The sequence below is a fragment of the Ictidomys tridecemlineatus genome, chromosome 1 (genome assembly GCF_052094955.1).
Source record: "Ictidomys tridecemlineatus isolate mIctTri1 chromosome 1, mIctTri1.hap1, whole genome shotgun sequence".
Classification (NCBI taxonomy): Eukaryota; Metazoa; Chordata; class Mammalia; order Rodentia; family Sciuridae; genus Ictidomys; species Ictidomys tridecemlineatus.
The window spans coordinates 49,966,492-49,991,776 of NC_135477.1; the positions used below are offsets into that span (position 1 = coordinate 49,966,492).

At 36.5% G+C, this 25,285-nt stretch overlaps 1 protein-coding gene across 6 annotated transcripts in view; it reads left to right on the forward strand.

Annotated features, from left to right (window-relative positions):
- The window catches only part of Ascc1 (activating signal cointegrator 1 complex subunit 1), a 95,152-nt gene that overhangs the window by 10,616 nt on the left and 59,251 nt on the right, over window positions 1-25,285 (forward strand). The window lies entirely within an intron of this gene.

Genomic DNA, 25,285 nt, shown 5'->3' on the forward strand with positions numbered 1-25,285 from the left:
TTTTGGGTAACATAGACCCCATCTAAATGAAAAAATAAAAGTTCATCAATTAAAAAGAAAGTATGGAAAAATATAGCTTATTATAGAAAATACTAATAAAAAATGATCTGTAACCTACCTCTAAGAGATGGTATTGTGGCATATTTTTTTCAAATATATGTATATGTATCAATGTGTTTGTACACTCATATTTAAAAGATAAAAGTTGGCTTATGCATGATTTTATGTTCTGCATTTTTGAAACATAATATTATATTATGAACATTATTTTATCATTGAACAAAAACCTTAATATTTTGCTTTCTTTTTGGAAACTAGGAAGGAAATTATTTCAGTGATAATTAAAATCATCATCATCATCATCATCATCATCATCATCTGATTTTTCAGCTATTCAGATGAATTGATTTTATATTTTGAGTTGAGGTTTCAATATGTTGCTCAAGCTTAAAGTTGTAAATTCAGGTGATTCACCTCAGCTTCCCAAGTCTGGTACTACAGATGTGTGCCTCCATGCGTGGCTCAGATGGCTTGATTTTTTTTTTTTTTTTTCATAATACAGATATGTAACTGTTTAACCTTTATTTTATTGTTTCTATTATTTTAATGTCTATTTTCTTATTATTATAAATAATTTCTATAATGAGTAATCTCCATACATTATGATCAGTACTTACTTAAATTCTACAGAAAGAGTATGTGTGTTTGAGTTTTTTTATGTATACATCTAAATTACCTATAGGAAATTTTATAGAACCTTATACTCCAAATTAGAGTTTTGAGTTTCTTTTTCCTACTTTTGTTAATACTTGGTATTACCATTCTTACAAGGTTTTTACCTTGAGGATTGAACTTACGGGCACTTTACTACTGAACTTCATCCCTGGTCCTTTTATTTTTCATTTTTGAGACAGTTTTGCTAAATTGTGAAGCTGACCTTGAACTTGTGATCCTCTTGCCTCAGCTTTGTGAATTGCTGGGATTATAGGCATTACCCCGTGCCTGGTTTGTATGACCCATTTTTAAGTGACTAACGTGGCATTCAGGTGCTAAAACTAGGCCATAGCTATAAGTCAAATGCTCAAATATGTAGAGAAATGTGGATGTTATAAAAAGTGAATCATCAGAACATCATTTTTCAAAGCAAGATGATTTCGGCTGGGCAAGGTGGTGCACACTTGTAATCCCAGCAATTCTGGAGGCTGATACAGATTTCAAGTTCAAAGTGAGCCTCAGCAATTTAGTGAGGACCTAAGCAACTCAGCAAGACCCTGTCTTTAAATAAAAAATAAAAAAAGTCTGAGAATGTGGTTTAGTGGATAAGTGTCCCTGGGTTCAATACCTGGTACCAAAAACAAAACAAATAAAACCCCCCAAAAACCCAAAAACCCAACAGATGATTTCATTCTTGGTGGTAATGGAAGGCTGGGTAGATCAGGAACACTGAAGTGTCATATAGGCTGCTAATTTTTTGGTGGGCAGAGGCTTGAAAGTTTTGAAATTATTTTATCTTGTAAATACTCACCAGTTGAATATTCTTTGGAATGTTACAGATACCTCATATGAGACAATTGAATTGAAATAAATTAGTCTTTTTTTTTTCTCTTTGTATTAAGTGTATGCTCACTTTTATTTTCTCATTTTTTTTTTTTGTTTTTGGCTCCTGGCATGGGCTGACACAGAACAAATATTGGAAAGATTACTTTAATTTGGCCTGAATGAGATTGTCCATAAATGTCATGCCTTAATCAGTCTGAAGTACTTCCTTCCTGCTTTTAGGAAGACTGCTTACTGGCATGGCCTGCTTTTTGCTTTTACATCAGGTACTGATAACAGGAGGAAATAAGCACAGCATAAAAGAGGAAATAAGTAAGGGACCATTATCTACATTATATGGAAGGGATTTTAGTGATAATAGAATGACAGCAGATGAGTATAAAAGCCTGTAGGCATTTTCTAGTACTACTTTAAACTTAGACCTCCAATTTAGGAGAGTTTCCTTCTAGAAGCTTTGAAGAACATATAGAGTTGTTCACAAAAGTAGCAGTTGTTTCCCGTGTTGCCTTTGGTCTGTTTTGGTTCCTCTGAATCTCACCTGACATCTCTGATGGAGTTTTATCATCTTTAAAATAGGGAAGTTCTCTTTATTCCCTTACTTAAGACAGGGGAAATGGGTAACAACTCTTTTTGGAGGGGAAGGCAGGAGATGGGGTCTTGTTTTGCTGCCCAGTCTGGCCTCAAACTCACTGGCTCAAGTGGTCTTGCTACCTCAGCCTCCCAAGTACCTGAGATTGCAGATATGCATCACCACTGCTAGCTAAAAACAGAAAATTTTAATTTTGATGGAGTCCAGTTTTTTTTTTTAATTGTTTATGCTTTTTATGTGTCTAAAAAAACTTTTATCATGGGCTGAGGTTATGGCTCAGCAGTAGAGCATTCATCTTGCATGTGTAATACCCTAGGTTTGATCCTCAGCACCACATAAAATAAATAAGTGAAATAAAGGTATTGTATCCAACTGCAATTAAAAAAACAAAAACAAAACAAAGTTTTGTCACAAAATTGTCAAGGTTTTTTCTTAAAGCTAAACATAACAAACCTGTGTTTTAACTTTTATATTTAGGCTTTTGATTCCTTTTGAGTTAATTTTCATGTATGGTGAAGAGTAAGTTTGAGTTTCACTTTTTTGCTTATGTGTCTATTTGTTCCAGCGCCATTTCTTGAAACAATTCTAATTTCACTTTTGAATAACTTTGGTTTATTTGTCAGAAATCAAATGACTTTGTTTTTGTGGGCCTATTTCTGGGCTTTATTCATGTATTTATTTTATACTAATATTATACAGTCTTGTTTCTATAGCTTTATAGTAAGTCTTCTGGTCTTAATAGTGTAAGTTCTCCAACTTTGTTCCTATAGTATGCTGTTTTTAAGTCCTTTGGGTGTAGACCTAGGAGAGGGGTAGCTGGGTCAAATGGTGATTCCATTACCAGTTTTCCAAGGAATCTCCATACTGCTTTCCATATTGGCTGCACCAATTTACAGTCCCACCAGCAATGTATCAGTGTACTTTTCCCCCCACATCCTCGCCAACACTTATTGTTGTATGTCTTCATAATAGCTGCCATTCTGACAGGAGTGAGGTGAAATCTTAGAGTAGTTTTGATTTGAATTTCTCTAATTGCTAGAGAATAATGAACAAAAATGATGAACATTATTTCCTATATTTGTGGATTGATTGTATATCCTCTTCTGAGAAGTGTCTGTTCAGGTCCTTGGCCCTTTAATGATTGGATTATTTGAGACGAGATATCTAAGTTGCCAAGGCTGACCTTGAACTTGTGCTCCTCCTACTTCAGTTTCCTGAGTTGCTGGGATTACAGATGTGTGGCACCATGCTTGGCAAAAACATTTTTATTTTTCATTGATAATAATTGAACCTATTCATAGTGTGCAGTATAAAGTTCAATGTGTGGTGCACAGTATATAATAGTTAAAGCATCTTACTGTCAGTCTGTCATTTCTTACATGTATTACATCTTTGTTTTGGAAACCCTCAGAATCTTTTCTACTACTTATTTTGAAATATTCAGTTAAAAATTGTCAACCCTAGTTATAACACTGTTATGTAGAATATTAGAAGTTATTTCTCCTGTTCATTTGCACTCTGGAACCTGTCAACCATCCTTTGTCCATTCCTGTGGTTTTGATAAACAGGATAATACTGACTGACTGACTCAAAATCAGATGAGTAAAATGAGTTGGGAACGGTGCCTTGTATTTTATTAGAGAGTTTGTATAGATACTATTTCTTTTTAAAATGTTTGATAGAATTCATCAGTGAAGCAAACAAAATTTGGGAGTTTTGCAAGAAAGTTTTTTTTTTTGTGTGTGTGTGTGTGGGGGGGAGTATAGGGGATTGAATTTAGGGATATTCAACCATTGAGCAACATCCCCAGCCCTATTTTTTTTTTTTTTTCATTTTATTTAGAGACAGGGTCTCACTGAGTTGCTTAGTGCTTCACTTTTATTTAGGCTGGCTTTGAACTCTTGATCCTCCTGCCTCAGCCTCCTGAGCTGCTGGGATTACAGGCATGCACCACCATGCCTGGTTTACAAGAAAGTTTTAAATTGCGAACCTGACTTCTTTAATTGGTTTTGTACCCTTCTAATTATCTTTTTTTTTTTTTTTTTTAAAGCAGTCTTGGGAATTGAACCTATAGCATTGGGTATGCTAGGCAAGGGCTCTACCAGTGAGCCATGCTCCTCTATTAGTCATAAGTTTCTTTTTTTTAAATAACATTTATTTATTTAATACTTTCAGTTTTAGGTGCACACAATACCTTTATTTTACTTATTTATCTTTATGTGGTGTTGAGGATTGAACCCAGTGCCATACACATGCAAGGTAGTGCTCTACCATTGAGCCACAACCTCAGCCCAGTTATCTGTTTCTTGAATGTGCTCTGGTAGTTTGTGTCTTTCCATTTGTTTAAGATTTTGAGACTTATTGGAATAAAGTTGTTCTTTTTTGTCCTTTAATGTCTACAAACTCTGTAGTGATATCCCTTTTTTCATTGTTGATATTGGTAATTTTATCCTTTCTTATTCCAATTCTTTTTATTTTTTTGGAGGACCAGGGATTGAACCCAGGGGCATTTAGCCACTGAGCCACATCCCCACCTCTTTTTTAATAAATATATTTAATTTAGAGAGAGTCTTGTTGAGTTGCTTAGGGCCTTGCTAAGTTGCTAAGGCTGGCTTTGAACTCGTGATCCTCCTGCCTTAGTCTTCCAAGCCGCTGGAACTACAGGTTTGTACCACCGGGCCTGGCTAGTATTCCAGTTTTGTCTGTTTAGATGTTTATCAAATATATTGGTCCTTTTGAAAAACCTGCTTTTGGTTTAATTTTTCTCTGTTTCTTTTCTATTTCATTTATTTCTGCTTTTATCTTTATTACTGTATTTCTTCTGCTTAGCTTTGTCTTAATTTGGTCTTTTTTTTTCTTCTTAATGAAGAAACTTAAATCATTAATATGAAACATTTCTTCCTAGTGTAAGCATTTAAAGCTTTTTTTTTTCTCTCTGCATGTTACCTCTTATCCTCCAAATTTGGATATATTGTATTTTCATGTAGTTCCAAATATTTTCTAATATTTCTAATTTTGTGATCCTTTTTTGATCTATGTGTTACCTTAGAAATAATTAGAGCTTTTCATATTTATTTTTGATTTCTAATCTAATTCTCCTAGTTAGCTAGCATTCGGTTTATTTTTCTATAGTCTTATAAATGCATTTAGACCCATTTTCTGGTCCAGAATACGATCTGTCTTGGTAAATGTTGTATACCTCTAAAAAGATGTGTATTCTGATGTTTTTGAGTCAGGTGTTTTCGTACTCATTCTGGAATGCTTTAACAGTAATCCTACAGACTGGGTGGCTTAAACAATAAATTTATTCCTCACAATATTACAGGCTGGAAAGTCCAAGATGAGATGCCAGCCAGTTTGGTTTCTGGCTTACAGATGGACATCTTCATAAGGTGGGGCAGAGGAATTATTGGAGAGGAAGGGAGCTCTAGCCCATCAGAGGGCTCCATCCTCATAACTTAATTCAGCAGTGTAGTGCTTGCCTAGCATGTGTAAGGCCCTGGGTTTGATTCCCAGTACTGCAAAAATCAAAAAAGCCAAACCAAAACAAAGCAAAACAAAACTACGGTCCATATAATGTCCTATAATCCTTTATCATTATGTCTTCTATATTTCTTTTCTATTTGCTTATTAATTTCTGAGAGAAAAGTGTTAAAATCTCTAGCTAGTTTCTGATAATAATTGTGAATTCACCTACTTCTTTTCAGTCTATTGATTTTTTTCATGTTCTGTTGATGAAATGATGCTTTTAGAATTATGAATTTTTTTCTTTATCTCTGCATTGTTCTGAAGTCTACTTTATTCTGATGTTAATATAGCTATTGCAGCTTTCATTTGATCAGTATCTACATAGTATAAATATATATATGTATATATATGTGTATATATATATATATATATATATATATATATATATTTCCGTTCATTTTATTTTAACATATTTGTACCTTTATATGCAAAAACCTTCTTATAGATGACATCATATTAGTTTTGGATATGTTTCTTTGTTTTAAAATCTTAGCCTTGGTTGGTTATATAGCTCAGTTGATAGAGTGCTTGCCTCATATGCACAAGGCCCTGGGTTCAATCCCCAGCACCACAAAAACAAACAAACAAACAAACAAACAAACAAAAAACTTAGCCTTCAGAATCTCTGCCTTTTAGCTGGAGTGATTAAGCCATTTACATTTAATTTAAACCTAGCTATGGGTAGGTTTAAATCTACCATCTTTCTCTCTCTTCCTATTTTTTTTTTTTTTCATGGTCTGGGGATTGAACCCAGGGGTGCTTTGGCACTGAGCTATATCCCTAGTCCTTTTTATTTTATTTTTTTTAAGACAGGGTCTCTCTATATTACCTAGTTTGTCTTTGAACTTGTGATCCTCCTACCTCAGTTTCCTAAGTAGCTGGGATTATAGGCATGTGCCACCATGCCTAGTTATGAATTGAGGGTTTTTTTTATTGTTTATCCTAGTTTCTGATAATACATTTGTAGTCATTCTTTGTTTTCTGTGTATAATCTATCTGCCTTTCTTCCCTACCCCTTATTGGAACAAATTTCAAATGTATACAAAGTTGTAAAAAGGTAGTATAAGAAATACCCCATATGTGCTAATGCCATTGTGATCTAATACTGTCTTTTATAGCATTTCTTCCATCTAGTATAAGATCCAGAGTCAGGTCAGCCAATGCATGTAGTGCTTTTGTATGTTTTCTGCAGTACTAGGGTTAAACCCAGGTTCTCATACAGGATAGGTAAGTTCTCTACCACTGAGATATACTCCTAGCCTGTGTGTAGTTTTGAATCTCTTTGTGTGTGTGTGTGTGTGTGTGTGTGTGTGTGTGTGTGTGTGTAAAACTGGGGATTGAATCCAGAGATACTCTACCACTTAGCTACAGCCCAATCCCCTTTTTATTTTTTTATTTTAAGATAGAACCTTCATAAGTTGTTGAGACTGGCCTAGAACTTGGGATCTTCCTGCTTCAGCCTCCCCAGTCACTGGGATTACAGATGTGTACCACTGGGCTTGGCATCTTATTATCTTCTTATACTAGGAACATTTTCATAGCCTTGGTGAATTTTATGCAATTAACAGTTTCAAAGAATACAGTCCCCTTCAACTTTTTTCCCCTAAATTTTGTGTTTATTTTATGCTTTCTCATGTTTAGCTTAAATTTATTTGTTCTTAGTAGAGTTCTATATAGATGACAATGTGTCCTCAGGCTATCATATTTTAGGGACATAAAATGTAACCATCTGTCTGATTTCATAGGTGATGTTACACTGAGCGAAGATGTTGCTCAGTTTCTTCTAAGTATAATAACTATGTTTTACTTCTGTCTTTGCAACTAACAAGCAGTCAGTAGGGAGATGCTCAAGGCCATGCAGATATCTTTATCTTGATCAACATCTCCTCTTGGGTTTAGCATCCAAAGATGATTCTTGCCTGATCCATCTTCATTGTAAAATGATCATTGTCTTACTCTAGAGTTCTACTCCATATTTAGTATTCAGCTTTCTGTACTATTCGGTAAGGAGGTGACCTTCCTTTCCCTTTATTTATTTATATTTTTACAGTGCTGGGGATTGAACTCAGGACCTTCAACATGTCAGGCTTACACCATTGAGCCATATTCCCCAGGCTCTTCTCTGCTCATCCTCTTCCGCTCCCCCCACTTTTTGGTACTGGATATTGTACATAGGGGAGCCCTACCACTAAGCTATACCCCCCGTACTTTTTGTTAGTTTATTTAGAGATGGGGTGTTGCTGAGTTGTGGAACTGGTTCAAACACGGCAGTCCTCCTGTTTCAGTCTCCCAAATTGCTGGGATTACAGGTGTGCACCACCATACCTGGCTTCCCTTACTTTTAAATTTTTATATTTATTATTGGTGTTATTTAATGGGTTTTTCTTTTTTCAAATACTTATAATTTATTGCTTTTTAAAATTATTTTGGTGCTTAAATTATCTCAGATTTGTCTCTCAAATCTTTCCTGAATTTGCATCTTCCCTGAGTCTTTTTGTGCCTACTTTTGCTCAAATTCCTGTGTTATGTGGATGCTTGTATTATTACTTATTTTATTTTATTTATATTTTTGGTACTGGGGATTGAACTCTAGGTAACCACTGAGCCATATCCCCAGCTCCTTAATTTTGAGACAGGGTCTCTCTAAGTTGTTTAGGGCCTCGCTAAGTTGCTGAGGCTGACTTTGAACTTGCAGTTCTCCTGCCTCAGCCTCCCTAGCTGCTGGGATTATAGGCGTGTACCACCATGCCTAGCATGTAGCTGCTTTTAAATGTCTTGATTTCATTGAGTCTTTCCCCTGCTTCTTGGAACCTCTGTTCTATTGCATTCCTCTGCTCGTGATCTTTTTCCCTCAGGTGCCCACCGGTTTGCAGTCTTACCTTGCCATCATTTCCATTGCTCTGCCCTGGAGTCCCATTAGCCCTCCGAGTCTGCTGAGATAGAAACCAGTCCTCAGGCATACCCTAAATGATTCAAAACGTTGGGCAGTTTCTACTCTTTTGCTTTTTTCCTGAGGGTGGAAGTGAGGCAGCTTCTCATTAGTGGAACAAGGTGGGACGAGGGTGAGTGGAAATGCCCCAGAATTCCCTACCATTTTTAGATGTGACTTTTTCTTAGTCAGGAGTGTGTTTGGTTGTGGCAGTGTCTTAACTAGTCTCTAGTCTCACAAAGCTAATTTGGTGTGTGTGCCATTTTTTTGGTGTTTCTGTGGAGGAATGAGGGCCTGGAGCTTTCGAATCTGCTGTCTTACTGATGCCATTTCAGGTTTGGGTAATTTTCAGCTATTATTTCCTCAGATATCCTTTTTTCTCCTCTTTTTGAGAAGGTGAATTTATTCTCCTTTATAGCTTATATCAAATATGTCAAGTACTTGTGGGAATCTCTGGGGTGAAAGGTTCTTATGTTGAAATGCCAGTTTATTGTTTACATTTATACCCTACCCTTTGAGTTTTCCATTACTGCATATAAATTACCACAATTATCTCAACCTTAAAATAATACCCATTTATCATCTCTTAGTTCTGTATTCTGTAGTTCAAAAGACTCAATGGGCTTGACTGAGGTCTCTGCTTAGGGTCTCACAAAGTTGAATTCAAGGTTGAGCAGCCTAGTGTATTACCTGGAAGTTTTGGAGAATCACTTTTAGGTTCATTCAGGGTTTTGGCAGAATTTAGGTCCTTGTAGCTGTAGATTTAAAAAAAATTTTTTGTGTGGGGGGGTATTGGAGATTGAACCCAGGGGTACTTTACCACTGAGCCACATCCCCAACACTTTTTAAAAAAATATTTATTTTTTAGGAATAGGTGGACACAATACCTTTATTTTATTTTTTAATATGGTGCTAAGGATTAAACCCAGTGCTTCATGCATGCTAGGTGAGCACTTTTCCTCTGAGCCACAACCTCAGCCCCCTCCCAACACTTTTTATATTTCATTTTGAGTCAAAGTCTTGCTAAGTTGTTTAGAGCCTCACTAAGTTGTTTAGATACTTGCTAAGTTATTGAGGCTGGCCTTGAACTTGCAATCTTCCTGCTTCAGCCTCCCAAGTTGCTGGGATTATGGGGTATGTCACCTCATCTACCTTTGTGCCTGTGGATCTGAAGACCCTGTTTCCTTGACACATGGCCATCCTGGCTTCTATTAGGACCTTACTTGTGTGTGTTTCAAGTCTTTGCCACCAACCAAAGACTCAGCTTTTTAAAGAGTTGATGTATCTATAGATCAGACTCCTTTAAGGTCAGGTGAACCATATAACCTAATCATAGGATTGATGTCACATTCACAGATTCCACCCAGAATTAGAGGGAGTAAATTATCACAGCAGAGTTTTGGGGGGTTATTCTGAGAATTCTGCCTAGTGCAGCTGTAAATATTCATTGTGTAATACTGTTGTGAAGGTCACATTTTTATTATAGTAGACAGCTTTTCTACTCAGGTCTCATCCTATCTTTCTGTCACCCTTCCTTGAACTTGTCCTTTTCTTCCTTTCAAGTAGCTGGCCTCTTTTCCGTCTTTGTAACATGCTTGTCCTTGACCTTACCCTTGACACCCCAGGAAACTGAATTTACCTTTTCTAAAATCATTTCCTAAAATTACCTTCCTTTGTGCTCATCAGTTATATAAGAAATGTTACTTGACTGCAGACATTAGCACTGTGATCCCTGTGCTTCGGTTCCTGAAGCCCGAGTATTTAATGTGGGATTTAGCTGCTCACAGACATTGGTAAAGTATTTTTCATCTCTGTGATCTGCAGATAAACGGCATCTTATTTTTTTCACGCTTTCCACTGTCACATTAAGATTCAAAGATGTCTCACTGTCTGCAGGTTCAAGAAGTATATTATAGCCCTGTATCTCTCTCAATCATCCTATAGCTAGTAATGCTGCTATAATTCCACTTTATCTCACAGCAGGGTCCAGCAGAGAGCGCATCAGTAATGAAAAACAGTAATTCAAAACTGTGTGTGGTGGAGCATTCCGAAGGCTTATAGATCTGTCTGAAGCAACAGGGGACTTCTCAGGCTGCTAGAGAACCAGAATAGGTTATAGCTCCAGAGACTATATAATTCTGCTCACATTGTAATGTGAAGGCTAACACTGGCAGAAATGGCTAATAGGTCTGGGTTCCACCTCAACTCCTCCAGATGGGATTATTTTTTCCTGGTTAGGACTGTTCACTGAAGAAGAAAATTCTATATAAATACTTAATGTATAATTTGAGATTCTTCATACACAAAGGGAATTGCAGGATTTGTAGGTATCTTTTGAACTAATTTAGAATGAAGATGATATAATTGTCTTTGGTTGTAAGAAAACTTGAAACTCCTGAGTTCTGATATTGGATAGAAAAGTAAGAAAAGGACCCGGAAGTGGTAGCTAATGCCTGTAATCCCAGCAACTTGGGAGGCTGAAGCAGGAGGATCACGAGTTCAAAGCCAGCCTCAGCAATGGCAAGGTGCTAAACAATTCAGTGAGACCCTGTTTCTAAATAAAATAAAAAATAGGGGGGCTGGGATTGTGGCTCAGCGGTAAAGCTCTTGCCTAGCACTGGTGGGACCTGGGTTCGATCCTCAGCACCAAATAAAAATAAAGCCATTGTGTTGTGTCCATCTACACCTAAAAATATATACATATATATTAAAAAAATAGATGAAAAAAATAGGGCTGGGAATTTAGCTCAGTGGTTGAGTGCCCCTGAGTTCAATCCCCAAATCCCCAGTACTCCCCCCAAAAAAAAGAAAGAAAGGAAAAGAAAAGGAGATGTTTATAAGATTCATGTATTTGCCATTTGGATGATATTGTAGTTATGAGCAAGTTTTTATTTTTTAATTCATTTGTATACTTTATTAAATGCATGCCATTTGCTAGGTAGACAATTTTAATGCATGTATATTATTTTGTACATACATAGTGTGTACAAACAGCGGACTCTGCCTTTAAGATTCCCATAGTTTTAGTTGGGGAAATAGACTTTTTCCAGGAATAGTTTACAGTATTGTGAGGTGAGTACTATTGGAGGTGAGTGCATTGGCATCCAGAGGAGAGTCTGTGTAGCGTTGGAACAGGCTTGCTAAGGGAGGTGATACCTGCTTGGGGTCTTGAAGGAAAGGTAGGAGTTTGTGCCAGGTCAGCAGAGGGTAGTGATGAGCATTTTGGCGCTTATGAGGTGTTGAGGGAGGGTGAGGAGTTTGTTAAAAGTGAAAAGTGGATAGCTAGGGAGGAGGTGGGAGTTAAGAGTGGAAAGGTAGATGGCCTTCAGGTTGTGAAGGTCTTATAGAGATGGTGAGGAACTTGTAAAGATTTTAAGCAGGGACTAATATGGCAAATTTAGCATTGTAGAAAAATAATTGTGAGGTCAGTGTGGAGGATGTGTTAAGGATAAAGGAGCGGATACCAGAGGCTGGTACCAGTTAGGAGCCTATTGAAACAAAGCAGGGTATGCCATATATTCAGGAGGGGATATATCCCATAGATATTTTAGAGGTTTTCTCTACAGTAGGGAAGTTAGTAGTACTTATAGTGTTAGCAGGAAGAGTGAATTAGTTAATAAGTTTAAGGTGTTTAGAGCACGACACATAGTTAGTGCCAAATAAGCGTTAGGTGATATTATACTCATTATAATATTTGTTATACTACAAAGAACTTGTAATAATCCCATGGATTACAGCAGGGAGATGAGGGAAAACATGGCATCAAGTAGCAGCTGAGGCACTAGGGGTGTCTCTCACCTAGCATCCATAGGGCCCTGGGTTTGATCCCTAGTCCTAGGTTGGTTGGGGGGAGGCACCCGAGAATCTACCTTAGATTAGGTTGTTGGTTGTATCTATCACAAAACTTAGAGTGATCAGTATCTGTATTTGGGAATAAATGTAGGTTGGTGGGTACATTGTTAACTATGGCTTTCAAGCAATTTATTGAGGCTTGAAAAAGTAGGCTTAAATCTTTATTGTGCTTAAGGAAGGTAAATGGGTACATCCTAGTGAAAAGCGGTGCTCTTTACACCTCTGTGATGGGTGAAGATTTGGAAAATGCATGAGGAAGTTCTTTTTTTTTTTTTAGAAGAGAATTTTTTTTTTTTTGAGAGAGAGAGAGAATTTTTTTTAATATTTATTTATTTTTTTAGTTCTCGGCGGACACAACATCTTTGTTGGTATGTGGTGCTGAGGATCGAACCCGGGCCGCACGCATGCCAGGCGAGCGTGCTACCGCTTGAGCCACATCCCCAGCCCCATGAGGAAGTTCTTTATTCTGGTCATTACAAAAGATGATGCTTGAATATTTGTCCTTTGTTGTTAAAAAAAAAACTCTCTGCTTTCTTGTAACTAGGTTTGATTGATAGAATTTTTAAGCCAGAAGAATCAAAACTCTTCTGAAGCTTTATAAAAATTAACAAAGTATTTCATTAGTTAACACATAGTGACTCTCAAATCAAAGTCATCTTTCCTTCTCATTCTTAAAGAATAATGCAAATGACTCAGCAGAGCCCAGTTGAGCTCCCAGAGTTGCTTAAAAAGAGAGAGAAGATAGTACTTGTTTAGTGTTGCATAGTCATTTAAAAAGCAAGAAGAGGAGTAAACCTGTATTTATTCCCTACTGCTGTGTGCCAGAGACTTCATGTATATTTCATTTAATTCTCAAAACAAAGCTGATATGGAAATAGAATCTACTTTATAGAGGATGAAATTGAGTTTCAGAGCAGCTCAGTAACTCACCTCAGGTCACACTGCTGATAGGTGGCAGAATTGGAACTTGAATATAGACTTGTCTGGTTGCAAAACCAAATGCTCTATTCACCACTCTTATTATTTAAGTAATTCACTTGCTTTATTTAAGTAACTTTCAGATGTGAATGAGGTTTATATCCCTTTCCCAGAGTGGTTTTATGGAATTTGGCATTGGAATAATAAGGAAAAGAAAATATAATGAGCAATAGAAAATATAGTGAGCAAAACCATGAAGATTCTCCATGGTTTATTTCCTCTTCTTCCTCATCCACCTTCTTCCCCTCCTCTTCTTTATTTCCTTTTCTTCTTCCTCCTCTTTTCTTCAGATTGAACCTGGGGTGCTCTACCACTGAGCAACACCCCTAGCCCTTTTCATTTTTTATTTTGACACAGGGTCTTGCTAAGTTGCTGAGGGTCCCACCAAGTTTCTGAGGCTGGCCTGGAACTTGATACCTTCTTGCCTTAGCTTCCTGAGTTGCTGGAATTACAGGTGTATACTTCTGATTCCTTTTTTTCCTTGCTTAGAATATCAGGAACTGGATTGGTGAATCCTTCAAAATTCCTGTTTTGTTAGAAAGACTTACTTATGGATTTTTGTAGGATAATTTTTAAAAATTTATTGGACCTTTGACTTAGAGGTTAAATAGGCTATCTCCGTTATTTTATGGAGGAGGAAACTTGAGTCCTAGAAAAGTGAAATGACTTGCCTGATTATGACTTGCCTAATTATGTAACAAGAGTTGGAATTAAAACCTAAGACTATATTTCAGGTCAAGGCACAAACCCAAACCTTTGTTATACTGGGAATTCCTAAAAGATGATGTATGTGTATATAACTTGAAGATTATTATTTCTTTTTTGTTTTTGGCAATTCTCATGTACCATCAAAAGCAGAGTGCTATAAATTATTTACAGTATGGATGCTACACATTTGGATCAGATTCTTAGAAGTTCTTTTCTTAATAATCATGTTAATGGAGCATGACCTTATGGTCCAAGTCTGAAGAAAAACTTCCCTTCTGCTTGCTGACAGCCCTGGCAGATGCACCTACACTATGTTTCCATCTGTGTGAAAAGGGTGGTTGAACTTTAAGGAAGCAGAGCGAATGCTCCATGGTGGGCTGATCCATACTACTATTTATTGACTTTCCCCCTAGGCTTGACATTTTTAGAACTACATTGCCTGCAGTTCTGCCTCAGTGGGTCCCAGAGTGCTGGATTGAATGAGAAATCAGTGAAGGGCCTGTGTGATGATGTGGTGATTGCTAGTGGTAAATCATAGCTGCACTTTGATTGTACCTGGGACTGCTGAGTCAAGACATGACCTTGAGCTCTGAACTCTGTCTGACTTAGGCCTGCATGCAGGTTTTCTGTGGAGGTAGTTTTCAGACGCAAAAGCTTTCTTTCTTTCTCTTCCCCACCCTTAGATAAGACCTCATATAGCAAATAAAGAAACTGAGGCTTGGAGATGTTATGACTTAGCCATAAAGAAGCATATTTATTTTCATCTTGACAAAACTGCCCTAGGAAATTCCTGTTACTTCATTCTTGACTTCTTTCTACTGGTTACAAGGTCAATACCATTAGAATTTTCAGGCGCCAGCCTGGGTGGCCAACCTAATGGAGCAAAATAGTTCCAGCTTCAATAATGGTGAACTTGGAGCAGGGCCCAGTGTAATTAAGCCTCTGGAGTAAAGAATTGATATTGGTCTTTATTTCACTGAACAGGCTTGTGGCAGGAATATGATATATTCTGAGCAAAGAAAAACAGTGGCTCTAGAGATTCAAACTTGAAAACAAATTGTCTTTTCTCTTACATTTGCACTTAGAGGTTTATTTGTGTTTTTAAAATAACACACATAAGAAGACTATACCAGATAAGCTGGGTGGGGTCTCAACTTCTAGGGAGTCTAATGCAGGTTTTCACACATTTGAGGCCACCTTCATCAACTTAGTAGGACTGTATCAAAATAAAAAAGGATGGAGATGTAGCTCAGTGGAAGAGTGCTTGCCTGGATGTGTGGAGCCCTGGATTCAATACCTAGCACCACAAGAAAAAGAAGAAAAGACTATGCAGAAACAAATGGATGCATTTATAACTAGCAGCCAGGCTGGGAGAAGTAACCTGACTGTTACTCCACACTTCCTCATCTTGCCTGTCTTCTTGCCTTGAAGGATATTCATGTCCTGACTTTTCTGACATCACACACATCCTTAGTTTTGTTTTATCACTCAAAAGTATATCCAAAAAAATGCCTTGTAAAACTTTGTCTTTGATTGAACCCTCGGGTGGTCTACTGTTGAGCTACATCTGCAGCTCTTTTAAAAAATATTTTAATTTTGATACAGAGTCTCACTAAATTGCCCAGGTGGCCTTGAACTTGTGATCCTCCTGCAACAGCCTCCCTATGCCTGTGATTACAGGGCTTGGTTTAGAAAATGATTTGTGCATTTGTGTGAAAGTTGGGTGAGGAGCATATGGCTTTGGAGGGCCATCACTTTCTTTCTTTCTGAACTACTATAGAGTGAGTTACATGGCCCTTTATCCCTAAATACTTTAATATACACTTCTCAAGAAAAGGAATCTTTTAATTTAGTAACTGTAAAGTTTTCAATAAACTTAACACTTATAGTTTTACCGTTCACATTCTAATTTTGTCAATTGATCCAGTCATGTCCTTTGTAGCATCCCCCCTCCACTACAGGATCCAGTCTAGGATTATGTTTTGTGTTTACTCATCATTATTTTTCTTGAATCTGAAACATTTATTTTGTCTTTCTATTTTTGGGTTTTTCTGATATTTCCTCATGAGTAGACTTAGGTTGGGAATGTCTGCTTGAGTACTGCGTAAGTGAAGAAATCTCCTTCTCCTGGTATATGACGCACTTTATTGGTGATAATTTTGACCCCATCTAGTGAAAGGATTGACTAATTTTATCATGCATAGTTACCACTAGTTTTCCTTTCAGCACATAAGCAATTTGTGGGGAGACATTTTAAGACTAGGAAAATATTTTACTCAATAAAATTTCCCCTTAGGTTTAGCACTCTGTAATGATTCCTACCTTTTTTGCTATATGTCTGCAAAGTTACGATTTTCCAACTCCAATATTTTTTCGTTTTCTTTTCCTGTTCTGCTGTTCTCTCTTTCTTTCTTTTTTCTTCCTGAACCACTGGAGATTGAACCCAGAAGCACTATAACTACTGAGATACATTACCAGCCTTTTTAATGTTTTGAGACAGGGTCTCACTAAGTTGTCAAAGCTGGTCTCAAACTTGAGATTCTCCTGCCTCAGGCTCTAGAAGAGTTGGGATTATTATAGGTGAGTGCTCCCATACCCAGCCAGTGTTTTTTCTGTTTATCACTTGGCATTCAGTATTCTGCCTTAAAAATAACCCTCTCTCCTCATCTGTTATCTATCTCATCGGTTATTGATGCAGAATTACATATTTCTACTTTTCAAATAGCTTATGAAATTATTGCATTTGCTAATTATCATAATGCTCACACTATTCCTTATTTAACCAGTGAGGCCGCTTAAAGCAGGTTCCTGTGTTGGCAACATGCTTTTTTTTTTTTTCCTGGCATTTTCATACTTTCTGGTGTAACAAGGTGTTCTAGGCTTATCTTTCCCTGCTCTAGCCCTGGAGTCATCCACTTCTCCATGAAACCCAAATTCCTTTTATGTAGGAAGTGATACCGGAGACCAGAATATGAATATACTGAGGCTGTCTTTTAGCTCTTTCAGTGGATAGGATCTAGGAAATATATGTATGTATATGTACAAAAAATGTACATATTTTTATGTGCATACACACACACTTACATGTGCATGTATTTATGCGTGTATACTTTAGAAATCAGGAGTTTACAAAGTTGGCCCCAGTCTTAGTTCATTCCCACAGGGTCTTTCTTGCACTCCTCCATTCTGTATTTGTATGTCCCTCCCTCCACAGTAAGCACCCTGGCTTCCAACATCATCAACATCTTTATTCATTTACTCAGTCCCATGATGCATATAAAATAGTTTTTATTTGCTTTTCCTATACTTCCCCAAGAAATAAACCTACAAAAAAAAATCTCAGGAAAAAAAATTCAGGGCTTGTTTATAGTTTTTACCAATATCTGCTGAAAACTGAGAAGTGAAGAATATTGTGTTCACTGTTTTTTTTTTCTCCCTGTACTGGGGATTGAACTCAGGGTCTTAAACATGCTAGGTAAGTGCTCTACCACTGAGCTATATCTCTAGCCTTTTAAAATTTTATTTCAAGTCAGGTCTCACTAAGTGGTCCAGATTGGCCTTTAAGTTGTGATCCTTCTAATTTAGCCTCCTGAGTAGCTGGGATTATAGGCATATGACACTGTGCCTGACTTCATTTCTTTTTTTTAAATCAGTGAAATTTCACATCTTTTCATGTTTAAATCATTGATTTTTTTAAAAAACAGTTCTTATATGTTAGGGATATTAGCCCTTTATCTTTTTTGGCGAGGGTGGGTACTGGGGATTGAACTCAGGGGCATTCGACCACTGAGCCATATCTGCAGCTCTAGCCCTTTGAGATAAATTTTGTATTTTTTTGTTTTTACTTTATGATTTTTTTTCCTGTGTAACAAAGTTTTCCTTTGTTCCTTTCTTTCTTTTTTTTTGTGATAACGGATTGAACCCAGGGCTCATCCTTGCTAGATTGTATTACTTATCTACATGCTCAGCCCTTTTTGAATTTTTAAAAATTTTGAGATGGGATTTCACTAAGTTGTTGAGACTGACCTTAAACTTGTGATTCTCCTGCCCTCAGCTTCCCAAATGGGATTATAAGTATGTACCACCATATACTGCTTAGTCAAATTTACTAGTCTTTTATTGCACCTGGAATTATAATGTTAGTTTGAAAGTTTTTTTCTACCTTCAGATAAAGGAAGAATTTGTGTTTTTTTCTGATAACTTGTGTTTTTCAGTTTTTTACATTTCAGTCTTTGATTTGGAGTTTATTCTTGTGTAAAATGCAAAGATGGATATAATTGTATTATTTTTCCAAATGGCTGTCTAATTGCCTGAACATAATTATTTGTAGGGATGTAGCTCAATGGTAGAGTGCTTGCCTGGCATGCCTGAGCCCTGGCTTCTATCCTTAGTGCCTCAAAAAACAAAACACATTTGTCCCATTGATTTGATGTGCCATCTTCATCAGATTTTCAGTGTAATCACAGTATTTTTAACTTTATAGGTTGAAAAACTTTTGGGAAGTCATTAGATCAAATAAGATACAACCACATATAAAGTATTCAGTAAGGAGAACTTCCTGAGTTATAGGTGATAATTTGCTTCAGGGTTGTTTTTAGAAAAGAAATGGCACAGACTCATATTTATATATAATAGCTTTATTGAGGTGTGTTTTAACATATCATAAAATTTACCCATTTTAAGAATAAAACTCAGTGATTTTTAGCAAACTTACAGAGTTGTGCAGTCATCACCACAATCCAGTTTTAGAAGATTTCTATCACCCCAGAAAGATCCCTTGTGCCTTTTTGCAGTCCCACTCTCACCCTAGGCAACAATTTATCTGGTTTTCATTTCTGTGGGTTTGCCTTCTCTGGACATTTCAAATAAATGGAATTATATAAATAATTTATTTTTTTAAATCTGGCTTTTACTTAACATATTATTTTAATGTTATCTATATAATTGCATGTAGTTGATTACATTTTTTGGATGGATAGGATTCTATCATTTGCTTATATTACATTTTATTATTAATTATTATCATTAATATGGTTATGTTACATTTTATTATTTATTTACCATCTGGATATTTGGATTATTTCTACTCTAGGGCTATCATAAATAATACTGTTATGAAATTCCTTGCAAGCCTTTATGTATCCTTTGTTTTTATTTCATTGGGAAGAATCTACAAGTGAAATGCCTGGGTTGCACTATAAATTTACATTCAACTTTTTGAGTAATTGGTGAACAATTTTCCAAAGTGTCTGTTTAATTTTACATTTACATGTTACATAACTTAGAAACTGCTTAGTTTCTCTAAATCCTTATTGTTTTCATTAACTTTTTCATTGCTGGGACCAAAATACTTGACAAGAACAATTTAGAGGAGAAAAACTTGATTTTTCCTTCACGGTTTCAGAGGTTCAGTCCATGGTCAGCCAACTCCATAGCTCTGGGCCCAAGAAGAGACAGAATATCATGGTGGAAGGGTGTGGTGGAGGAAAGCAGCTCAGGAAGTAGAGAGAGAGTGAGCTTCACTCATCAGGGATAAAATATAAACCCAAGAGTCATGATCCCAGTGACCTACCTCCTTCTGCCACATCCTTCCTAGCCAGTAGCCACCCAGTTAATCTATATCAGTGGATTAATCCACTGATTAGGTTATACTCTCATAGTCCAACCATTTCATCCCTGAACATTCCTGTATCTGTTTCACACGTGAGTTTTTGGGTCACCTCTTATCTAATCATAACACTTTTCCACACTGGCTGTTGTATCTTTTTGATTGTATTTTATAGTCATTCTAGTGAGTGTGAAGTGATATCTCACTTTGGTTTTGAGTTACATTTCCTTATTGACTAATGATGTGAAGCACCTTTTCATGTTCATTAGTGATTCATACATCTATTTTCTTTGGTGAAATTTATATTTATGTTTTTTTCTCAAAATTTGGATTGTATATCTTTTTATTACTTTATTATTTTTTCTCTTTTTGTACTGGAAATTGAACTGTTGTGTGTGTTTTAATTTTTTCAAATATTTTTGAAATTTAATAATTTTTTGAAACAGAGTCTTACTAAGTTGCTTAGGGCCTCAATAAGTTGCTGAAGCTGGCTTTGAACTTGGAATCCTTCTACCTCAGCTTCCTGAGTCACTAGGCTCTCAGATGTGTGCCACTGTCCATCTTATTATCAAATTATTAAGAATTTTTAGCCAGGCACAGTTGACTGCACCTATAATCCCAGATATTCAGCAGAGTGAGGTGGGAGGATTACTTGAGCCCTGGAGTTGAGACTAGCCTGGCTATCATAGGGAGATCCTGTATAAAATTAAAAAAAAAAAAGTTTATATTTATTATGATTTGTAAATACTTTTTTCCCCAATGATTTTCTCTGTGGCTTAACTTTTCATTTTCTCAGTGGTGCCTTTTGAAGCACAGGTTTTTTTTTTTTTATGGTACTGGGAATTGTACCCAGGGCCACTCTACTGCTGAGCTACATCCCCACTCCTTTTTAATCTTTTAATTTTGAGACAGGTCTCACTGATTTGCTGAGGCTGGCCTCCAAGTTGTGATCATCCTGTCTTGGCCTCACGAATCTCTGGGATTGTAGGTGTGTACCACCATGCCTAGGAAAGCACAGGTTTTTCTTTTCATCAAGTTCAGTTTATTTGTTTTTTTTCTTTAATGGGTCATGGTTTTGGTGTCACATTTTAGAAAAGAAAGATATTAAAACTACATTTCTCCTTATAATATTTGATTTCTTTTATACCCAGAACTAATTTAGTGATTAGACCCATTCATCATGTGAGTGTTGCTGAAATGCGTGAAGACTTGCTTCTCAGACTTACTTGCCTCTTATTGGTGGTTCTGTTTTCCAACCTCCTTTGGGCAACTGGCAGGCTTTGGGGCCTAACCACTTGGGTTTGACTTTTTTATTTTATCCCTTCTCAGCGTAGTGGCCTTGGGAAAGTGGCTTACTTTGTCACTGCCTCAGTTTCCTGCTTGATAATAGTACTCAGAGTACATCTATAAAGTGTACAGAAGATGCCTAGAGCAGAGTAAGGACCCAACAAATTAGCCATTATTAGGAGACCAATTCTCAGTGCTCTTTGGGATGGGTTTGTAGAATCATTTGCGGGAGTTTTGCATGCCTTTTCTAGAGTGACATGTTGTGCCTGGGGTTAGAGCAGCTGGGTGATAAGCCTTGCACTTAGCCTTCCTTGACACTTTTAAAGCTGATTGTTCTTTAAAATCACTTTCATTAAAATGAAGCAATTTGGGTTGATGTGTGGAATCACAAAACTCTTCATCAAATTTAAAAATAGCTCAAGCTCTATTAACACATAGAAAATGAATAATCTATTAAGGACTGTTGCCAAGGCAAAAATTAGGCAGTAAATTTAGGCAAGCCAAGAACAGGATGCACACTGTCTGTGTGTTTGATAAATACATCTCTCTCTGCCTTTGGGGTGGGTTTTTTTTTTTTTTTCTTTTACAAGGCCAGAGATCTGATTAGGGAACTTGCAATTCAAAGAATTCCTGCTTTGCTCCCATTAGAAATAGTCTCAGCTTTTTTCTGGTTTTCATTTACAGAAGGAGATATTTGAGACTTACCTGCTTTTTAAAAAATATTTTTTTAGTTGTATCTCTGCTGTTTATTTATTTATTTTCATGTGGTGCTGAGGATTGAAACCAGTGCCTCACACATGCAAGGCAAGTGTTCAAGTGACAGCCCCAGCCTGAGACTTACCTACTTTTAAAAGGGATTCGTGATCTGATATGTTCACTAGTGTAAAAAATATATAAAAGCCAAACATGGTGACACATCATAGTCTACTCAGGAGGCTGGGAAAGGAGGATCACTTGAGTGTACAAGTTCAACATCAGCCTGGGCAACATAGTGAAACCACGTCTCAAAAAAGGGAAAGAAAGAAAAACATGTAAAGAACTCTTAAAACTTGACAATAAAAAGACAATTTAAAAATAGACAAAGGAGGGGCTGAGGTTGTGGCTCAGTGGTAGAGTGCTTGCCTAGCATGTGCAAGGCCCTGGGTTCAATCCTCAGCACCACATAAAAATAAATAAATAAAATAAAGATATTAAAAAAATAGACAAAGGAATTAAATAGATATTTCTCCAAAGAAGGTATACAAATGCCAAGTGGACACATTGAAAAATGTTCAACAGCATTGGTCAACACATGATACAAGTCAAAACCGTGACAATATCACTTCACACTAGGATGGCTGTAATTTTTTTTTTAAGGAAGTTAATAAGTGTTGGTGGAAGTGGAAAACCTTTTATATATATACATTGTTACTAGGAGCATTGCGACAACTGTGGAACATGGTTTGGTGGTCCTTAAAAATCTAGACAAAGGATAGAGGGTATAGGTCAGTGGTAGAACATATGCTTAGCATGCTCACGGGCCTGGGTTCAATTACCAGCACCAAAATAGAAGAGGAAAAGAAGAAATTTAAATAGAGAATTACCATGTGACCTAGCAGTTCCACTCCTGGGTGTGAGCCTGAAGAACTTGAAAATATTTGTCAATGCAAATAGTTGTACACATGTGTTCACAGCAGCACTATTTATAATAGCCAAAAGGTGCAATATCCCAAATGCCGATTTGGGATGAATTTACAAACAAATAGTGGTATATACGTAATACTAGCATATTATTCAACCCTGGAAAGAAATGAAATACTTTCACATAGTTACAATGTGGATCTACCTGGAAAACATCATGCTAAATAAAAGAAGCTAGTCACAAAGATCACATATTGTATGATTTCTGCCCCCCCCCCTGGCTTTTTTGGCTATATACAGAATAGGCAAATCCAGAGAGACAGAAAGCAAATTAGTGGTTACTGGAGATGGGGAATGGAGAGGGATTATTTACTTAGTGGATACAGAATGTTTTGATGGGTGATGAAAAGGTTTTTATTTATTTGAAACTAAAGAAGAACTGGCGGTTGTGTAACATTGTGAATTTTTTGAACACTACTCAATTATACACTTCAAAGTGGTTAATTGGGTGTTAAACAAATTGTACCTCAGTAAAAAAAAACAAAAGATACATGAGGTGTACTTGTCTTTTCTGCTTCCTAGAGTCAGGGAATGACAATGCCAGGAAAAGATGACCATGTTTGATGTGCCAATTCCATTATCTAAATATTTCTCCAAATTAATTTTTCACTCATCTTTTTGCCTGGTAGAATTTATTCTTTGTTTATTTGTTTGTTTGTTTGTGGTGTAAGGCATCAAACCTAGGATCTCAATCTACCACTGAGCTATGTCCTGAGCCCTCAGAATTTATTTTCAGTACAAAGTATTATACATGAAAATACTGTAATATCTACTGAAAGATGAAATAGTCCTTTTTTTTTCCTAATAAAAAGTATGTTACTTTTTGGAGGCATCCATTAAAAAAGTCCACTTGCTCTGATACTAATAAAGCTGGTAAGGACCAAAAGATATTCTTAAACCTACATTTAGATGGTGTTTTGTTTTTCCTGGGCCAAGCCAATTTATCAGGCTAGTGTTTCCTTATTTATTTATTTAGGGTGCTGGGAACTGAACTGAGGGCCTTGCACACACACTAAGTAACAATCTACCATGGAGCAACATGTCTAGTCCCTGAGTACTTTTTCTCTCCAGTACTGGGGATTGGACTTGGGTGCTCTACCCCTGAGTTACACCCCACCCTAGCCATTCCTATTTTTTCTTTTAGGGTGGGGTCTTGCTAAGTTTCTGAGGCTGGCCTGGCAATTATGATCCATCTACCTTAACCTGCCAAGTAGCTGTGATTACAGGTGTGTACCACCACATCTGGCTCTTAAGTACTTTTTTATTGAGGTGAAATTCACATAACATTGAATTAACCATTTTAAAGTAAACAGTTCAGTGGCGTTTAGTACATTTATGTTGTGTAACTGTTATTTTTTTATTTATTTTTAATTTTTTAATTTTTTAAATTTTTTTTGTTTTGTTGTGTAACTGTTAGCTCTGTATTGTTCCATAGCATTTTTATCACCTCAAAAGGAAATCCCATATCTGTTAAGCATTTGCTCCCTAATCACCTGGTCTCTAGAAACCACCCATTTGTGTCCTGTCTCTGTGTATACCTCACGTAGATATTTCATATAAATGGAGTAATACAACATGTGTTCTCTTATGCCTGGCTTCTTTCATTTAACATCACGTTTTCAAGGTTATTCATATTGTAGCATGTATCAGTACTTCACTCCTATTTATAGCTGAATAATAATCTATTATAAACAATTTGTGTATCCATTAATTTGCTGATGTACATTTGGACTGTTTCCCACTTTTAGCCACGTGAATAGAGCTTCTGGAAACATGCTTGTACGTGTGTTTGAGTTTCATTTTCATTTCTTTTTGGGCACATAACTAGGAGTAGAATTGCTGGGTCATGTGGTAACTATGAACTTTTTGAGTAACTGCCAAAGTATTTTTCACAGTGGCTGAATCATTTTCCCTTTCTTGCATTGTATTTGGGTTTCAATTTCTGCACATCCTTGCCAGCAGTTGTTTTTTTCCCCATTATTTTGAGTATAGCCAGCCTAGTTGGTATGAATTGGTACCTCATTGTGGTTTTGATTTGCGTTTTCCTAAATGACTAGTGATGTTGAACATCTTCATGTGCTTTTTAGCCATTTGTAATATGTATTTATTTATCTATATTGTTACTTTCTTGAGAGCATCTGTTGATGCACAGTTTTTTCTTAAAATATTTATTTTTTTAGTTGTAGTTGAGCACAATACCTTTATTTTATTTATTTTTATGTGGTACTGAGGATCAAAACTAGGGAGACGAGTGCTCTACCACTGAGCCATAACCCCAACCCTGATGCACATTTTAATTTTGATGAAGTCAAATTTATCTCTTTTGTTGTATTGGCAAATTCAATGTTATAAAAATTTAGTTTTTTTTTTTTCCTAAGAGAAACTTTAGCTTTATTAATTTTAGGTCATTGATCCATTTTGAATTAATTTTTCTGTATAGTAGGGGTCTACTTTCACTCTATTCCATGTGGATATTCACTTGTCCAAGCATCATTTGTTAAAGAGACTGTTCTTTCCCCATCAAGTGGTCTTGCCACCTTATTGAAAATGAGTTGGTCATATTTGTATG